Below are 16,688 nucleotides of genomic sequence, written 5' to 3'. Positions count from 1 at the left end.
ATAAAGTGTGGATTGTAATTTACAAAAAATACTGATAATGTATAAGACTTCTTTCATGCCATTAACACACACACACACACACACACACACACACACACACACACACACACACGCTGGTGCAGTGGTAACGCTCTCGCTTGCCAACTGGTGGACGAGAGTTCGCGCCTCGCTCAGGTTGCGAAAAAGTTTCACTGACAAAGTGGGTGGTTACTGTCCCCCTTGAGCAAGGGGACGGGTGTGTGCGTGTGTGAAGGTCACAGCCTTGCCCTTAGATCGGACTATATGAGCTCTCAGCTCCCTTCCGGGAGGGTAAAAGCTGACGATCACGACCATCAAGTGATCCTGACCGACCCGGTGAATTACACACACACACACACATATTCTCTCTCTCTCCCCCCACCACTACTTGTTCTCACCCCTCACTACTCCCTCGTCAACGTATTCCTTTTCCCTCTTTCTCCCTCTCCCCTATTCCCCATCTCCTTCCTTCTTCCTCCCTCCCCTCTTTTCCTCCTTTCCCCTCTTCCCCACCTCCTTTCTTTCTTCTTTTTCCCTCTTCCCCCTCTCCTTTCCATTTTTCTTCCTTTTTTTCCCCGTCTTCTTCTTCCCTGTTCTTCCTCCTCTCCCATTTCCTTTTCTTCCCTCTTCCTTCTCCTCTCACTCTTCCTCTTCCCCCATTTTCCTCCTCTCACCTAATTCCCACCTCCTCCCTTTCCTATCTTCCTCCTCTCCCCTCTTCCTCTTCTCTCTTCTTCCTCCTCTCCCCTCTTCCTCCTCCTCTCTCCCTCTTGCTCTTCCTGCCTTCCCTTCCTTCTTCACTCCCTCCTTCCCACTTCCTCCCTCTTCCATCTTCCCCTCCCTACTCTTCGCTTCTTTCTTCCTTCCACCCATCTCTGTAATCGGTGTCGACTAGAGCGATCTTCCTTGCAGATTAAAGTACACTATTAATTACGAGGCAGATCGATTAATAACACTTTGTACTAGTATGCTGACACGTATGGGGGAAGGGGAGAAGAGGATGGAGGAAAGGAGGAGAAGAGGAGGAAACTGAAGGAGAGAAAAGGAAGGAGATAGACGTAACACATAGTAAGATGAGAATTAACACGTGATAAGCGCAACCTCATAGATATAATACACAGAAAATTGAGAATAACACATGACTAGCACAGTTCTACAGAAATAACACACAGAAAATTGAAAATTAACACATAAACACAACTCCACAGACATAACACGCAGACATAACACACAGAACGCTGAAAATTAATACATGATCGACGCAAATCCATAATTAAAACACACAGAACGTTGAGAATTAATACAAGAGCAATTCCATAGACACAGCCCACAGACAGCTGAGAATTAGCATAATCAGCACAATTCGACAGACATAACACACAGAAGGCTGAGAATTATCACATGATCGACACAGCTCAGCAATGATAACACATAGTAAGTTGAGACTTAACACATGATAAGCACAGTTCCACAGAAATATCACAGACAGTTGAAAATTAACACATGATAAACACAACTCCAAAAACATAATACACAGAAGGATGAGAACTAAGAGACAGTTAGCACAACTCCACAGACACAACACACAGAAGGTTGAGAATTAACACATTATAAACAACTCCATAGAATTAACACACAGAAGGCTGATAATTAACACGGGATAAGCATAACTCCATTGACATAGCAAACAGAACGCCGAGAGTTAAAATATGGTAATCACAACTACACAAACGTAACAAACAGAAGGCTGAGAATTAACAAGCTTACGATGGGAATACCTGTGGCATAATCTTCCCAGGTATTCCCAGGTAGGCTAACCCAAGCAGATGTAATATTCTTAGAGTCCTAAGTCCTGAGAGTTTTAATGATGGTATAACTAATCCTTTATTGCCTGGGTTAACTCTAGTGCTTTAGTACAGGCAGCACGAGATTGTTTTACTCAGATGAGTAATATGAGCCAGAGTACTGACATAGAATGAGTCAGAGAGAGACTGAATCAGGCAGGGAATGAGTTAGACAGAATGAATCAAACAGAGAATGAGTCAGGCAAAGAATCTGTCAGACAGAGAATGGGTGAGGCAGAGAATGTCATAAAAATCTAGGAGTGTTAAAATACAGTGCATAAAATGGAAGGTTGAGAAGGCAAAGACATCTAGACCGGTATTCTTGTCAGGTAAGAAGGCTCCCTGATATTTCTTCCTTAGCGATTTATTCTTGGAAATGGCCAGTTAATATCTTTTTGTATGTTACATTTGCAGAATATGGCAATGCTAGAAGGATTTATACATGACAAAATAGGACAGTTAGGTGGTGTAAGCATAATAAATCGCTTAGGATGAGGTGTTAGGGAGCTCCTTTACCCGACGAGAATACCGGTCCTATACCTCATACCAATTAATCTGGCCAGGCATGTATGGCAACACTGTTCCTGCCGAGATTCTGATTGGCTGGAGGTGTTTGTTCGATTTCGTTGTTGCATAAACCGATACTCTCTTTATTATCACATGTGATACTGAGTTTGTCGACAATACAATATTAAAAAACAATAAGATATATATCCGTTATATACTTAACAACAATGAAATTTTCGTTGGAAGATAGAAATATAAGTCAACAAAGTATTATAACAGTCCAAGTCAATGTCAGAATTCGAACAATTCCTTTATATCTCCGACACTCATTAATATATAAGAAAATTAAGGAAACCTGCTTAATCTAAGCATTGGTATAACACACTTAAAGTTTAAGATCAGTCCGTACTGTGATAATAAAGGAGATATAATGAAACAGTTTTCCTCTAGCTTACTTTGATTTTCGTGATTTTTTCAAACCTTCCTCCCCGGAGAACTCTTCATTAGAATTTTTAATTATTCGGAGTTGTGGCACGATTTAAGGGTCCGGACTGATCTTATAAAGTAAATGTGTGTTATACCATCGCTTAGATTAAGCAGGTTTCCTTAATTTTCTTATATATTAAGGAGTGTCGGAGATATAAAGGAATTGTTCGAATGCTGACCTTGACTTGGACTGTTATAATACTTTGTTGACTAATATCTCTATCTTCCAACGAAAATTTTATTGTTGGTAATTATATAACGGATTTATTATTGCTTTTGATTATTGTATTGTCGACAAACTCAGTATCACATGTGATAATAAAGAGAGTATCGGTTTATGCAACAACGAAATCGAACAAACACCTCCAGCCAATCAGAATCTCGGCAGGAACAGTGTTGCCATACATGCCTGGCCAGATTAATTCGTATGAGGTATAGTCAACTCTTCCTTGACCTTCTGCTCACCAGTCCACCAAAGTTCACTGAAATAAGACGTTAAAGTTTTGAGATTTTGTTTACACACACACACACACACACACACACACACACACACATTCTCTCTCTCTCTCTCTCTCTCTCTCTTTCTCTCGCGCGCGCGCTTCACCACTTGCTGTCACTCCTCCCTACACCCACTCACCTCCTGAATCTTCCTTGTCAGTATACGAGTATACCTCTTCTCACCTTTCTCCTCATCCCTCTTCGACCCTTTCCCCCTCTTTCTTTCCATCAAATCTCTCTCTCTCTCTCTCTCTCTCTCTCTCTCTCTCTCTCTCTCTCTCTCTCTCTCTCCACACACACATACACACACACACATACCAAGGTAAATACGCTCACAAAATGCATAAGATAATCAACACATTATACAAACCTCCGTAGAAGATAAAGCCATGAATGATACGTAACAGAGACGCGGACGATGTTTTAAAAGCACTGAAATTATCACCTGAAAGAGGGAAAAATGGCATGAGGTGGGTAGGTAGGTAGGTAGGTAGGAAGTTAGGTAGGAAGGTAAGTACAGAAGGTTGGAAGGAAGATGTGTAGTAAATCAAGAACACGCTATAATATGGAAGCAAACACTACTAAACAGCCTCGGTAGGGAAGAAAAATGTGATTTACGTCAAGAAATACTCTACTTACTTGAGACAGAAACACTAGTAAATCGGAATTGATTCTTTAATGAACTCCAGATATGTAAATAAGACAGGGAAGTGAGGTTTATAGGGTGTGCAAGGTGGGAAGTGCACATGCTTGTTGGTGGTGGTGGCGGGGGAAGGGACGAGGCGACCCAGCCGAGGACAAGAAGTCAGTGATCCTCTGAATCTCAGTGTGAGTTGTTGTTCCATCTCTTACTATCCCCACTATTTCCTGGGGATTTGGAGCTTTTACCTCCTTCTCGCTTTCTGAATTCTCGAATCCTGAAGTAATTATGGAAGAAATTGATGTTACATTATACCTCAGTACTTTAGCTTAATAATGTAAAAAGTTTTTCCTTCGTGTGATCTTGAAATTCTAGAAACCTGGAAAAAGAAATTGAAAGTCACTCGAAGCCTTCTTATTGTGTGATTCCATCCTCATTAATGCATAATCAAAAAGGTCCCCCTCATTTTTCGGTGCTTTTGATATATATATATATATATATATATATATATATATATATATATATATATATATATATATATATATATATGATGCTGCCTTGGCTATGGAGGTGGTGTCAGAGGAGTCCTGCCCCTCCTCAGGCTCTGACAGCAGATGGTGTACCTCGGCCGTGGTCTGAGGAGTGTCCATTTCTGGAGCCCGGTCGGTGATCAGGATGGCAGTCTGCCTGTTGAGAGGGGCATCCAGCTGTAACCTTTTCTGTGGTGTTGTGCAGGGGGCAGCAGGTCACGGCTGCCGGGCCCGGCGTTCCCGTCAGTGAGGAACTGAATGTACATCGCAGGCAAAGCACTCAGGGATGACAAGGCGGGGCAGCCCATTCTCCTGAAAGATCTTGGGCAGGAGAACACGCAAAGCCCCCTTGTCATCCTGAAAGAGCCTTCGCTGTCACGATTACCATATCAGTCTCCCCGGCACACCCAGGATCCCAAGGCCGGCACCCACAGGCAGTGGGATGTTGCCGTGCATGGGAAGAACCCTGCACTGACACGCCCCCTTGCTCAGTGACGTCCCGAGCCTCAGGGCCCTTAGGAGTCCAGAAGAGAGAGAAAATGACTTTCTTACTGTCCCTGAGGGAGCACTGAGGGTGCCATGGACTTGGTTTAATGATCACGTTGCCGTGCATGCAGATCTCAGCACCAGTCTCCTGGCACTTGATAAATCCATATCCCACCCATATGTTAAACCACACCACAACACCTTCGATCTTCCGGGCTGCCAGGGATGTTGGTCCGCTGTCAGCCCCCCCTCAATGGGTTGCAGGTAGTAGCAGCAGATGCGTTTATCATGGTGGCTGATCTTAATCTCCTTCTTCATCTCTCTCTCCCTTAACCACGAGCTTCTGGATCCTATATAGCAGCAGGAGGATGAAGCAACACAGCGTAGCTGTTACAAATACTGCATGGTGAAATGGTGGGGGGTAGTCATAGGGTAAGATAACATGGTGTCATAGTTGAGAACACTATGCGACTAACAGTAATACACATGAAAACTTCACAAGAGTCTAATAAGAACATCGTATGAACACCGAATTCAATGCATATTTCATGGGGGAATGAAAAAGTAAAGAAACATCTCAACACTGAACAAGCAAACACACCCATTATCTCTCGCGGTACTCCAAGTGGGCGAGGCGTCATACACTCAGATGCACAGATACATTTTCACCACTTGCAACTCTCCCACCCAGAAAGTCACAATTTCTACAGAGGTTCTGGTTGAGATCTGGATAATCCATCTGCCAATACATTGTTAACACCCTTATCATGCTGGATGGACAAGTCACATTCTTGCAAAAACAAACTCCAGTGGGTTAGTAGCTGTTTTTTTTATCTTAAACTTATCAAGAAACTTCAGAGGGTGTGATCAGTACAGATGGTTACAGCTGGGCCAAACTGTGGCAAATACACAGAGACAAACTGCAAAGCAAGAATCAGGGCTAGTTCTTTTTCAATGACAGAGTAGTTGCATTGAGCAGAATTAAATTTCTTACTGAAATAACTGACTGGATGATCTGTACCTTGTTCATCGCTCTGCATTAACACTGCACCTGTGCCAAGATTGCTAACATCCACAGCTAATTTGAAAGGAAGGTCAAAATTCGGTACAACCATAATTTGTTGAGTAATTAAAAGCTGCTTAATGGTTTCAAAGGAATACTGGCAATGTTGCAACCAAACAAATTTACAATCCTTCTTCAAAAGATCAGTAAGGGGTGCTACCACATCAGAAAAGTTTAACACAAATCTCCTATAGTATCCTGTCAAACCAAAAAATCTCAGAAGCTCTCTCTTATTTGTCGGTTGGCAAATTTTGAGATAGCTTCTACTTTACTGAATTGAGGGCAAACCTTGCCATGACCAACAACAATATATCCAAGGTACTGAACTTGGGGCCTAAGAAACTCACATTTGGCCAAATTCAGAAAGAGAGGCCTCAGCTAGTCTGGTAAATACACTCTTCAGCTGTGACACATGTTCATTCCAGGTAGTACTGTACAGTATATTATGACAGTATCATCTGTGTAGACTGTAACACAAGTAAATAGTTCATGTGTTTTTGCTAGCAAGTTGGGGCATTTTTCAACCCAAAAAAACAATAACTTCAAACTGGAATGTACCCTGAGGTGTTACAAATGTTTAAATGTCTTTAGCTCACTCAGTCAGAGGTATTTTCCAGTAACCATGAATCATGTTTAGTTTAGTGATAAACTTTGAGTTTCCAATATTATCAATACATGCATGTACACAAGGAAGTGAATAAGTGTCTGACATACTAAGGGCATTCACTTTCTGATAGTCAACATGAAACCTATAGGTACCGTCGTATTTTGGCACTGACGTTACTGGAGAACTCCATTCACTGATTCATGGACTAAATATGTTCTTGTCTAACATGCAATCTAGCTCTTGCTGTAGCAGTGTTTGTCAGCTGGGATGCACACGATATTAGGGAAGTTTGACAGGGGAAGCATCTCTGACGTCAATATCGTGACACATGACAGTTGTACGCGCTGGACAATCACTAAGGACAATGGGGAATGATAGCATTAAGTTCAATAGCTCCTCCTGTTCTGGATTAAGATGAGAAGGCTTACCTGGCCTCCAGATTGCTCTGTCACTGTGCTGCACTCTCCAAGGTGAGGGGACAAATGGACTCTTCAGCGGGTTCAACAGCATCATCTAGCTTGGCAACAAAGTTGCAAACAACACTGGGCAGGGGCTTGGGTCAATGATAGGGTTTCAACAAGTTCACATGGCAGAGTTGACGCCTCATGCATCGATAGGGTGTCTCAGTCAAGTAGTCAGTGAAACTGAGCTTTCTGCAAACTCGGTAGGGACCCAAAAACTTGGCAGAAAGAGGGTGGCCAGGTAAAGGAAAAAGTACCTTCGCTGAATTCTCTCTCTCTCAGGTGTCCTTGTCGTACCATTCATTCATAGCACATTGGAACTTCTTAAGCTTCACGTGGACAACTTCCAAACTTCGGGAGAGTCTCTCTTTGAACTCTATAACATTACCTAGTATAGTAGTAGGGGCTTGTTACTTATGTTCCATTGTTCCAAGTCTCCTTCACCAACATCAGGGGTCTTCTCACTTGATGTCCAAACACCAACTTATTTGGGGAGAATCTAAGGGACTCTGTTAGAACTTCATGCGTTGCAAAGAGCAAGAACGGTACACCTTTGTCCCAATCTTGACCAGTTTCTTCACTGTACTTTCGGAGCATACTCTTCAGAATCTGATGGTAACGTTCAAGTGCACCCTGGGGCTGAGTATGGTAGGCATTAGAAGTGATGTGGGTGATCCCTAACTCCCTCAAACTCTGCTCAAAGACCTCAGGCTTGATGTTGCTGCCTTGGTCTGACTGCACTTCACTGGGGAGACCAAACTTCATGAAGGAGAGCAGCAGTTCCTTTATTATTGCTTTTGTATGGATCTCTCAGAGGGGTATGGCCTCAGGGTAACGTGTTGCTGTGTCCATCAGGGTCAGAAGGTAACTATACCCTGAGGAAGTCTTGGAAAGAGGTCCAACTATGTCAATGATGATCATCTTGAAGGGGAAGGTAAAGACGAGTATGGGCATAAGAGGGTTCATGCGGATGGTCTAGTTGGGTTTCCCAGTGACTTGACACACCTGACATGTGCAAACGGCCTGTGCCACATCCTCTGCCATGCAGGGCCAGTAGTAGTAATTGTTGTTGTTGTTGTTTCCTAGGCAGTCTGGCAGAACAGCCCAGAGTCCCTAAGGAAGGACACGGCTGAGACTGGACTTTTCCACAGAGCTCTCAGGGATTGTATGTTGTGTTGTTGGCACAGGTGATTGTGTGCAGTGCAGTCTTCCATAACGTGCATAATAGTATGGGATGCTGTGTTGCATCCTGGACAGGCATCAGTGACAGAGTCATGCAGCCTCTTCTGATAACTCAGGAGGGCTTGGTTATGCTCACATCTCAGCCTGGCCAGATGGGCCCTGTCCTCACGAGGGGGATAGGATTCAGAAGAGTGCATATCAGGAGGCTGTGCATGCAGCTGTGTGTTGTAATTTGAGTGATTGAATGGGGCAGTGAGTGATTTGAGTATGGATATGCTTCTAGATGCTGGTCTGAGGCAGGCGAGGGGGGGAGAGATGACAGTATTTGAGTATGATATTGTGTGCTGGGTGTTGTTTTGATGTTCCTTGGTGTGTGTGGATGTGCTGCCATGTAGTGTAGTGGATGGTGTGGGTTTGTGGAGGATGCAGCGAGAATTTGGGTGCCTATTATGTCTAGGTGGTCCTTGACTTTCAGGACTTTGGTTTATTAGTGTAGGTGGTCTGTGGGTGTAGCAGCTGTGCAGCTTGATTATTTTTAGGGCCTTGTTCTGCATGGTCTGTAGGGCGCTGTAGTGTGTTTTAGTGAGGTTGGAAGCACAAGCAGGGCTTGCATAATTCATCACTGAACATATATAATGTATGTATACTGTGGTGGTGGTTTTTTTCTTGTGTCCAAATGTTGTATGGGCAAGTGACCTCAAAGCGTTGGGTCTTGGTGTTAATTTATCTTTAATGTTTGTGATATGCTGTTTAAATGACACTGATGTATTGTATGTTACACCAAGGATTTTGTGTGAGTGTGTGTGTGTGTGTGTGTGTGTGTGTGTGTGTGTGTGTGTGTATGGTAGGGGAGTGTTGTTTATGGTGGTGTGTGGAATGTGATTATGCTCTGCTGTCCGGTTTGTGAGAAGGGTCACTGTAGATTTGGCTGGAGCTGTTTTGAGCCTGTTTGTGGTGAACCATTCATGTAGTGTGTTGAGGTAAGGTTGGAGGATGTGAGCAGCTGTGTTTGCATTTTAATGTGTACATGCAAGGGTTATGTTGTTCACGTAGCAAGCTATGAGTATATGTGGTGTGTAGGGTGTAGGTATATCGTGCATGTATAGGTTAAAGAGAGTAGGGAACAAAACAGATCTATGGGGGACGCCATTCGTGAAGTTTATAATGTTCGAATATTGACTGGCAAGTGTTATGTGTACACATCTGCCTTCTAAATCGTTTGCAAGCCATTTTTTTGTGTTATTTGCATGTCTGTGTTGAATAGTTTGTTTGTAAGGTTGTGGCAGAGGGTGACATCAAATGCTTTGCTAATGTCTAGTGTGACTTGGAGTGTTCTCTGTGGTGGCCTAGCTGAATTTATGCCATTAAAAACTCTCTGTGTAAGGTCTGTAAGAAGAGTGTGGAGTGTAGTGGCCTAAAACCAAGTTGTGATGGGGCTAGGGGGGTGTGAGGTGTAACTAGTTGTAATACCAGTCGTTCAGTGACTTTGGAGGGGGTGCAGAGGAGTGTGACGGGGTGGTGTGAGGAAGGTAACGTGGGGTCTTTGTTGGGTTTGGGGATAGTGATGATAGTGCCATGCTTCCAGATGTTGGGTATTATGTTGTGTGAGTAGCTGCAGTTTGATATGTTGGTGAGTGCTTGTATGCATTGTGGTCCAAGGTGTTTAAGGTGTATGTTGCTTATGTTGTCTGGTCCACAGGGAGATGAATGCTTAAGGTTACTAATGATGTGCTTCATCTGGTTGTAAGTGAAAGGTGCAAAGTCTGGGTCTGTGGGGAACTGTTTCTTGCGTCAGATGACACGTTGGTCGTCGTGATGGGGGTTTAGATGGCTGACATGTGAAAAGTGACAGATGAGAGTGTCTGTTTGTAGTTTGTTTGAAGGTATGGTGTCTGTTGTTGTGATGGCAGCGTGTGATTGTGTAGTGTTGCTGCTGGAGAGTGTGATGCTGTTTATGTTTTGTAGAGTTTACTGGTGTTTGTTTTGTGACTGTTTGGAGATAATTATTCCAATTTAGTGTTTGCTGTTCTGATATTTTATTGCTTATTTGAGTGTTGAGTTCTTGTATTTGTTGTATGTTTTTTTGTGCATGGGATGTTGGGGAATGTCGTAGTGTGTCCCGTTGACTGATGAGGCCTTGTATTTCTGGTGTGAAGTTGGGATTGTGTCTCTTTCTGTTGCCTCTGGGGATGTGTCTTTCATCTGCATTTTTAGTATCTGTATTGAAAGTGTGCACAGCAGTGTAGTAGTGGTAGTAGTTGTTGTTCCCTAGACAGTCTGGCCAAACAGCCCCGAGTCCCTTAGGAAGGCCACGGCCGTGACCGGGCTTTCCCACGGAACTCTCAGAGAGTGTATGTTGTGTTGTTGGCGTAGGTGATTGTGTGTAATGCAGTCTTCCATAATGTGCTTAATAGTATGGGGTGCTGTGTTACATCCTGGACAGGCATCAGCGACGGAGTCATCCAGCCTCTTCTGGTAGCTTAAGAGGGTTGAATGGTGCCCACATCTCAGCCTGGCCAGGTGGACCCTGTCCCCACGAGGGAGATAGGATTCAGAAGGGTGGATGTCAGGAGGCTGTGCATGCAGCTGTGTGTTGTCTTTAAGTAACTGAATGGAGTAGTGAGTGATTTGAGTGTGGATATGCTTCTGGTAGCTCGTCTGAGGTGGGCGAGGGAGGAGAGATGCTCCACAAACCCACAACATACACTTCATTATATGGCAGCACATCCACCCACACCTAGGAACATCAAAACAACACCCATCACACAATATCATACACAAATACTGTCATCTCTCCCCCCTCACCCACCTGCAATTCCTGCAGAGTGATGTTGATGTTTGTGTTGGGTGTACTGTTTAACCCACCCCACACCAGTGCCGTTTTAAAACAGTCTGACATAAGTGCGTGCTCAGTGCCAGTGCCGTTTTAAAATGGTCTAAAAAAATAAAGTTCACTATGACCACATTTTTCAAGATTCGAGAGTAAAAATTGGCAGGCATGTAAGGTAACTGCTCCTCTACCATCCTCCAGGCTGTCAAAGCCATACACTCACTCACTCCCCCCCTCACGCTCGCTCGGCCTCACTCTGCCTGTGTGCCTCACCCAGTGCTGTACATAGTGAAGACATTTTGTAAATATTTTCATGTAAGTGTAAGTTGTACATATTTTCTTGTAAGTTTAAGGACTATATAGTGAAGTCAAGTTGTAAATACCTTCTTGTAAGTGCCAGGACTGTACGTAATGAAGTCAGGTTGTACCTATCTTCAAGTAAGTGTAAGATAATGCATTCACAGTGAGAAAGACAAGCAAATTGTGATAGAAGCTGAAGTAATAAGCAATCAGAAAAGTGTACTAAACATTGCTATACCTTCCCAGCATAAATACCTGAGTATACCCTACATAGAAAACAGCTTTCTCTCACGTACATAGTGAGCGTGAGAGAGTGGCTATACCTGTATACGAGTGTGCCGGACTGAATAAAACCCATTTCCAAGCCTCGGTGAGCATTTTAATGGCGAAATTCATTGTTTCCACATCAAAATCTGTCATTTTAGCCCCCCAAAAAAGGTCGAAAAATGGCTGGCACTGGGGTGACCCTTAGGGCTAAAAATAGCTGGCATGCAGTGGGTTAATGTTTCAAAGTGTTCTGTTTCAGTTGTGTAGGCCTCTCAGTTGGCTCTCTTATAATTAGTGTATTTGTCTTTGGCCAGCTGGGGTGATTCTGGTTTTGGTAGTGATGATGATTGGGAGGTGGTCAGAGCCAAGGGTTTTGACCACTCTCCAGGATGTTGTGGGGGCGAGGTTTGGGGAGCAAAAGGTGATGTCCGGGGATGATGGGAGGAAGAGGGCTTGGTGTGGGATATAGCTATATTGGTGGAGATTATTGAGTTATGAAAAGATTATCTGTTTGGGACTGTAGTACCAGTTCTCTGTCTGTGTCAAGGTTGTTGACATGCCAGGCCGATGCCTTGGCATTGAAATCACCACCCAGGATAATTTTGGGTATGTTAGTGAAGTGGTGTATTTGTGGAAAATATTGTGTGGCACTGTGGGAGACGACTGGAGGAGGGGGGAATGTATGTACTGACGATTGTTACGTGTGATTTGTTACCAATGCATATTTTAATTGATTATATTTCTGTTGTGGTGCCATGTGGGGGAAGAAGTGACTTTGTTGTGCACTAGTATCTGAAAAGTTGATGGATTTGTGTACCAGGGTGATGAGTACACTGCCATCGACATCAACCCAGTCTTGTCTAATGGTGGTGAAATTATGAAATGTAGGTGTTTTTTGTGTTGTACATAGTTTCGTTTCTTGTAAGATGGCAATGTGTATATTTTGTTGTTTGAGGAAATGTGTGAGTTCTTGTTTTTTGGTGTTTATGCCATCTTTGTTTATTTAAAGAATATTTATGTTGCGTGTACGATGTGTGTCGGTTGCTGCGGCACGAGGGGGAGGTGGGGGTGTGGGTGGAGGGGAAGAGGTAGGAGAAGGTTGTGATGTAGGTAAGGGTTGGGGTGAATTAGATTTGGGTGAAATGGGAGGGGTTGGGGGACTGGATGGTGTGGGAAGGATTGGTGGGTTAGGCTGAGGTGTGGAGGAAGTAGGAGTGGGGTTGGTGGAGGGGTTAGTGGGTGGGGAGAAGGAGCATAAGGAGCAGGTCTAGATGTTTGTGTAATATTTTTTGGATGCAAGTGTTGTGCAGGTGTAATGGGTCCAGTTCTTGCAGGAAATGCACTGAATTGAACCCTTTGTCTGTCAGCTCGATGTGATAGGTTTTGAGCATGTTGGACAAATGTATTTGTTGGTGGGTCCTGGATTGCTGTCAATGTCCCCAGCTAGAAGCCTTCAAAAAATGACCACTGGGGAGTCATTTCTAGGTGTAGAAAGAACGGTGTTGTTGTGTGTGTTGTGTTGAGAGATGCAGTACTTGCCCGAGCGTCCAAAGCCACTCCCAGGTTCTTGTGCCCTGTGATGGGCCGGGGGGGTTTGCGGTGATTTGGCCTCCATTATGTCCTCCTCCTCTGCTTCGACAGCCTCTGGGGGGTAGACCCACGTCAAAGATGCCACTGCACCAGGTCCTGAGGGGCCAGTAGAAGTGCGTGCACAGTCTCTGCAGGGTCTTGCATACTCCCAGGTGACTAGCCATCAGTATGTCACGGGCCATCTGGATAAGCTGTTGACAACACTGTTCAGGTACAACAATCTGGTGAAAGTCCCATGTCCCATCCTCAACATTATCATAATGGGGTCTCCATCTTCTCCACAATATTCCATTTTTCATATACAAACATTCACACTTCTTTTCTCTCAAACTCTGACACTGCAACCTTTCGCAGTGAGCTGGCTACAGGATCACACTCCTATAATTGCTTTAATCTCTTTGGGGCGACCTCACAAAGGGTAGGCAAAGGGTCATCATCATTCATATCAGCCATAAAGGTACCTTCAAGAACTAGCGGTCAGTATCAGCATTCTTCTTTTCCTTACTCTTAACAGAGACAACCTTCTCACTCTTTACACTCTCATCTACAATCTCGGTTAAATCAGAATTACACTCAGCTGCTCATTTCATAGACCTAGTGACTGAACACACTGTGAACACTTCAGGGTGCATACTCTCCAAATCAGCTGTACCACTCACACTCAAAGGAACTTCAGATACAGCTAGGTTAGGAAGGACCTTTGCTCTAGCTACATCATTCCCTAAAAACAGAGTCACACGTGGAACAGGCAAATGCTCGACTGCTCCAACAGCTGCTTTACAGTTCACAAGATCACAAATGATGTCAACTGTGCCTTTAGGGTAAGTGTGGAACCTGACTACAACTCTTATAAATACATTCTCTGTTGTCTTTATAGGTGCTTCCACTGGATTCACCAAAAAACTGCCAGTGGATGCAGTGTCTTTAAGTATGGTGACATCATAAGTAATGTTGTCAAAAACTACCTTACCAGAGAACATAAAAGGGAGGCAAGCTGAAACACTAGAGCCAGGGCAATGGTTGACAACACCAAGTCAGCAATCTCTTACTTAGCAGCACCAAACACCTTTCCATCTGGCTGCTGGGGGAGACGCCTAGAACGGGTTTCATCATTCTTCTCAGCTCCTGACATATAAGTAGGGTTGCCACAGGAAGGAAGATGAGCAAGGTCATTATTAGCTGTGAAACTCAAAACACTGGAGTTGGAACAGGGGTTAGGTCTACCATGCTATAGCCAACAGCGACATTCCAGGTGAGTTGACTTCTCACAGTAATTACAAGCACGACTAGGGGAGCCACAGGATTTCTGAGCAGGGATCTGGAGTGCTCTGTGAGAAATAAGGGAAAAAAATTGATTCTTGGATTGTGGAGAGAGGTGAAGAGAGTAAGACAGGGTGGAAGTGAGGTTAGCAGGGGAATGAAAGATAAAAATGGTAGATTACTAGTGGAGAAGGGAGAAAAAGTGAGCAGATGGAGAGAACACTTTAAGGAATTGTTGAACATACAGGATGGAAGTAAAGCGAGTATAAGTTGCTGGGGAATGCCTGGGAGAAGGAGGGAGGTGAGAAGACAGGAAGAAATCAGTAGGATAGAAGTTGTGGAAGCAATGAAGAAAGTTAAATCGGGGAAAGCCCCAGGAATTGATGGAGTGTGTGGCGAAATGCTGAAGCATGGGGGAGAGATTGTAGCAGAATGGATGTGGAAGATGTGTAGATTGGCCTGGGAGGGAGGTAGAGTCCTGGAGGACTGGAAGTCAAGTATAATTATTCTCTTGTACAAAGGAAAAGGGAAAAAAGAAGTGTGTGGTAATCATAGGGGCATTTGTCTTCTTAGTATAATAGGAAAAGTGTATGGTAGGATACTTATTGACAGTTAGAAAAAGAACAGAGGAATTAGTTGGAGAAGAAGAGGGAGGCTTTAGGAAGGGAAGAGGTTGTGTAGATCAGATATTCATTCTTAGATCTTTAGTGGAAAAGTTTCTAGAGAAGGGAAAGAAGTTGTATGAGTATGCAGTCTTCATGGATTTGGAGAAAGCATATGACAGGGTGGATAGACAAGGATTGTGGAAAGTATTAAGAATATATGGAGTAGATGGGAAGTTGTTGAATGCTGTGAAGAGTCTGTATGATGGTGTTTAGGCTGCAGTGCGTGTGGATGGTGAACTAAGTGAATTTTTCTCTTTGAAGGTTGGGTTGAAACAGGGATGTGTCATGTCTCCATGGTTGTTCAATCTGTACATGGATGGGGTAATAAAAGAGGTACCAGGTAGGGTAGTGGATGTTGGAGTGGCCCTGGTGAGAGAGGATAGTGTTTGGAAACTCCCTGTACTGTTGTTTGCAGATGATACTGTGTTGTTGAATGAAGACGAAGGGGAGCTGCAAGGCTTGGTGGATGAGTTTGGGAAAGTGTGTAAGAAACAGAATCTAAAGGTGAATGTAGGGAAGAGTAAAGTGATGGTCTTTGAGAGAGGTGAAGTCAGTGAATGTACAGCGAGGTTGGATGGTGAGGAATTGGAAAATGTGAGTACGTTTAAGTACTTGGGTAGTGTGATAAGTAAGGATGGAGGTTTGGAGGGTGAAGTGTTTGAAAGGGTACAGCAGAGAAGAAAGGTTGCTGGTTCTTTGAAAGCAGTGATAAGAAACAGGGAAGTGAGCATGGAAGTGAAAAAGTTACTACATGACAGTATTGTGATACCAACTCTAACGTATGGAAGTGAAGCTTGGACGTTGTTGGAAAGACACAAGTCAAGAGTGAGAGCAGTGGAAATGAATTATTTAAGAGGAGCCTGTGGAGTCCCATGGGGGGACAGGCTGACGAATGAGGGTATAAAGAAGCTTTGTGATGTGGATGTGGATGTGATAGGAAGCGTTATGAGAAACATACTGAGGTGGTTTGGCCATGTGGAGAGGATGGATGGTGAAAGACTGACGAAAAGAGTGTATGTGAGTGAGGTGGAGAGGGGAAGAGGGAGGGGGAGGCCGAGGATGAGATGGAGGGATGAGGTGGTGAGGTATCTGAGAGAGGGGGAGGGGGTGAATTGGGAGCAGGGCAGTGAAATGCCGGGGGACAGGGTGACGTGGAGGCAATTTGTTTGTCGCCACCCCAAACGGGATTGAGACGTCTGGCAATAGATTGATAGATAGATTGTGGGGTTGGTGATTTGGGAAAACTGGCCTTTGGGAAGGACTGAGGTTTAGGCTGAGCCTGGTTAGTGTGGGAGGAACGGTTGTAAGGCTTAGAACCACTCCAGCCACCTGTACTGCCCAAACAAGCCCTCCAGTTCACCACATAAGTATCAGCTTTGGAGGCTGCCGACTGTAAATCACCTTCATCAAATTTCTTAACTCTCAGATTGAACTCAGATTGTCTATCAAGCTTT

Source organism: Coenobita brevimanus, chromosome 49 (assembly GCF_032717465.1).
Source record: "Coenobita brevimanus isolate Jiangsu-jjx chromosome 49, ASM3271746v2, whole genome shotgun sequence".
In the NCBI taxonomy this organism is placed as follows: domain Eukaryota; kingdom Metazoa; phylum Arthropoda; class Malacostraca; order Decapoda; family Coenobitidae; genus Coenobita; species Coenobita brevimanus.
The sequence above is the reverse complement of the archived record's forward strand: the minus strand, read 5'-3'. Positions refer to the sequence as shown.